Raw genomic sequence first — 4,108 nt, 5'->3', positions numbered from 1 at the left:
CCTTCCAAGTTGTTTCTTCTTATTATTCCTGATAGTATTCTCTGGAAAATTGCAGGCGAGTTTTTGAGACCAAAAGGCATTACCACCCATTGCCAGTGACCATGTTGTGTGACGAACGCCGTTTTATATCTGTCCTTTGCGCGTATTGGTATAGACCAGAAGGCTGAATTTATATCTAGTGCTGTAAACCACTCACTTTCTCGAGTTTTTACTATTATATCCTCTATTAAGGGAAATGGTTGGCTTTCCGGAATTAATAATTTATTCAAATCTCTGAAATCAATGCATAATCTATTTTTCTCCTTATGAGATCCCTCGTCCGTCTTTTTATATGCTAATGTGACGGGTGAGGCAAAAGGCGAACAAGATTCCTCTATTAATTCTTCGTTTAATAAGTTTTTTATCTGTCCCTCAATTTCTTGTTGATCCTCAAAAGAACACCTATAGGGTTTTTTTGCTATGTATCGGTTTTCTAACAGTTTTATATGGGCTTCGTAATCTTTCACTTTTCCTATATCGTATTTGTTTTTAGCAAAAAGCGATTCGTATTTATCTACTAAATTATATATCGCATTCTTTTTTTTCTTATCTAAGTGTTCAGTTTTTATGTCGAAATCTTTTATGGGTATGAACTCGTTCCAATTTATTTGTATTTCCCTATCATGGGTTTTTTGTTTAGTTATATTTTCTCCTGACGCTTGCGAAATCTGAAGGTTCTCATCCTGACGTAATCTGTAATCTTTAATGCTGTCGAGGCCTATCAGAATATCGTATCTAAATTCTTTATTGTCGGTTACGAAGAATCTCGTTTTCTTTTCTGTATCAAAAATTTTTAATTTAAGGTATATTAGTCCTTTTACTTTGTCCTCTCCGCTCATAGTCCTGAAGGTGTAGGGTTTTGATATTTGCATGTTTTTACCTAATTTTTTTAAAAATTCGTATTTAATCATCGTGATGTTTGCTCCGGGATCGTATAAGCCCTTTGCCGGTTGATTTTCTACGAACACCTTCAATCCGATAAGCGGAGGCAAATCTAGTTTTTTTGATCCGGAATCTCATCATTTAAAGCGTCTTCTAACTCTGTATTATTAGCTACTTTAATATTTCTATTGAGTGATTTCCTATTCCTACAAAATTGTTCCGGATGATAGCGGCCTGGGTGTCCTAATTTTTCGCAAAACGTGCACGGTGTTTTTTCTTGTTCTTGATTCTTATTTGAGTTCGATTTATTACTGTTGTTCGGCGTACCCATATTTCTGAACCTAGATGTCTTATTCGCGAATGATTCTAACTGATTGAGCTCTATCATTAATTTACTCTGTGTAACGATCTCTCTTTTGTTTAGTTTCTCGCGGATAAACGGAGGTAAGCCTACTACAATATGTGTAACTCTAGACTTTTCAGTAAGATCGGGGTCCGCGTCGACAAGTAAATTTAATTTTTTTACAGCGTATTCTGTTAATGACCCTTTTATAAATCTAAAATTATACGCGAACGCGGCTTCAGACCACCCTTTATCTCCCTACGTGTCCAAAAATGACTGGCTCCATTCTGTCCAAGTTGGGTTTTCTCCGTCGAGGAGCTTCCGGGTAGTTGCAAACCAGTCTGTAGGGGAGCCTTCCAGAAATAGACGTAATGCTTCAGGGCGCTGATTTTCCGTTATCTCCATCCTTTGGCATTCCGATACAAACGTTTTTAGCCACGATTGCGCATTCTGGTTCCTACCGGTGAACTTCTCCACGACCATATCCTTCGTCAACGACGATAAACTCTTGTTCTTTCCCGACGTGGCTTGTTCGTTGGTCAGGGGGGTGTTCTTCGGCGCGACCGATTCGTCCAAATATATGCCGTTGAAGCAGACGTTTCCTTCGACATCGAGATATATTTTCCTAAGGTCGTCCCCCAGTGTAATAACGAGGTTCCGAACTTGTCCGCGCTTCTTTATTGACTTTAATCCTCCTTGAATGACCGCGTTTTTCATTAGTTCTGTGTGGCTGGACGTTAACCGAGCTTCCGCTGGAAATGTGTAGACTTCTTGGTGGTCGCATAATTGTATGGCCTTGATAAAGTGGACCGTTGTCTTTGAATCTGAGGGGGATGCTTCCGCCGTCAGCAGGAATTTAGCCCGGATTGACATCTCCGAAATTAGAGACGTTCTAGATTTGTAAGATAGGTTTCCTTTTCGTCTATCTTGACAAATTTATTCGCCAGATGCAGTTTTAACACTGTATTTACAAAGTAACGACAAAATTATTACACAAAAATAAAATTAATCAGAAGTAAGTAAGCGAAGAAACGCACCTGAATCTAGAACGAAAGTAACTATTCCGAAGGCGAGGAGAAGTGAGCACGGAAACGCTGCGTGAACGATGCGCACGTATCGGTATACAAACTAACAGTGTTCAGCAGACTTCGACAACCGCCTAAGGACCCCCACTCGAGCCATGACTCGGCGCTATGTGTTACTCGTAGCTACATTCGCAACCGTGCAATAAACATTCGGGTTCGTCTGATTTGGTCATTATAATCGTGACCGGATAACTTAATCACGCAAGTCTAAACGAGATTTACCATTACACAAAGTTTAAGATGAGATTAATAATATGACGAATCTTACATATGTATATAATATACATGTACAAGAGAAGTGTCCTATTTTAAATGACTACTTAAAATATCTTATATTATACATAGATATTTTAAGTAGTCATTTAAAATAGGACACTTCTCCTGTACATGTATATTATATACAGGGTGTTTTGTCAACATACAGTTCATTATGGTGGGTTGCCTGCTACTAGCGCCTGCCAAGTCGGTAATACAGTCGGTAATACAGTCACTTTTTCAAAGATGTATATTAGCTGTCACGCTATCAATGAGTTTGCGTAATAAGCTGCTAGAAGCCAGGAAACATATTTACAAAGGATTATAAAATATAATGTAGAACATTAGAACGCACAATAGGCACAATTTAGATAAACTGTTATAGTAGTCGTAATTATGTAAGTGTGTATTAATTAATTTATCCTGCAAAGCGTTTAGGTATTAAAATTAAATAAAATTGCAAAATAAAGAATTTGACATAAAAAAGTATATATTTAAAAGAGTACTTGCAAGGTTGTAAAATTAAAGTGATTGATGAATATTAACATAATTTATTTACAGAATATATTTACAAAATGTGTTCGAAGTAACCTCCATTACTTTCCTCACATAAAACTACACGCCGAACGAAACTTTCTCGAACTCGGCGTAACATTTGTGGCGTTATTTTTAATATCGCAGTTTGCATGCGATGAGTCAAATCCTCTCTGTTATGTGGCAAAGTTTCATATACTTGGCATTTCACATAGCCCCACAAAAAAAATCGAGAGGTGTGAGGTCCGGAGATCGCGGCGGCCATTCTTGGAAATTGCTGTATATCCCAATCCACCTATTTGGAAACTTCCGGTTTAGGATATTGCGAGCGATAATAGATGAATGGGCAGGATGACCATCTTGTTGAAAAATAATCCTATTTCTCAATGCTAATGGGACATCTTCTAACAAATTATTTAATGTGTCCTCTATAAAATTGGAGTATATTTCTCCATTAATATGGACATTTTCTGGAAAAATGAATGGCCCAATAATCATATCATCCAGAATGCCCGCCCAAACATTTACATTAAATTTTCCTTGGACATGGGTGATTTTGCGGCAATGAGGATTTTGTTCTGCGTAATGTTCATTATGTCGGTTGATGCTACCGTCACTGTGAAATACACACTCGTCTGTCCACAAAATTGTTCTTAAAAAATCATCATCGTCCACGTCAAAATTAATCTAAAAAATATTGACATAAATAAAATAATATATTTATTGCGTATCTATTATATTACAATCACTCATTTTATTCCAATGACTTATACACTTACCTGGTTTAACATCCAATCGCAGAATGCTTCACGACGAGGAAAATCGGCAGGAAATAATCTTTGACTTGTGTGCCTTTTAAATGGGTGCCATTTGAGATCATTCTTAATGATTCTATGCACCTTGGTATGTTTCATTTGTAGGGCACGTCCAATAGCTCGTGTAGAGGTGTGTGGATCATTTTCAAGTGCTG

This window comes from Vollenhovia emeryi, unplaced genomic scaffold (genome assembly GCF_000949405.1).
Source record: "Vollenhovia emeryi isolate VEMERY1.0 unplaced genomic scaffold, V.emery_V1.0 DF940052.1, whole genome shotgun sequence".
NCBI classification, from domain to species: domain Eukaryota; kingdom Metazoa; phylum Arthropoda; class Insecta; order Hymenoptera; family Formicidae; genus Vollenhovia; species Vollenhovia emeryi.
This window is presented reverse-complemented; position numbering follows the sequence as displayed.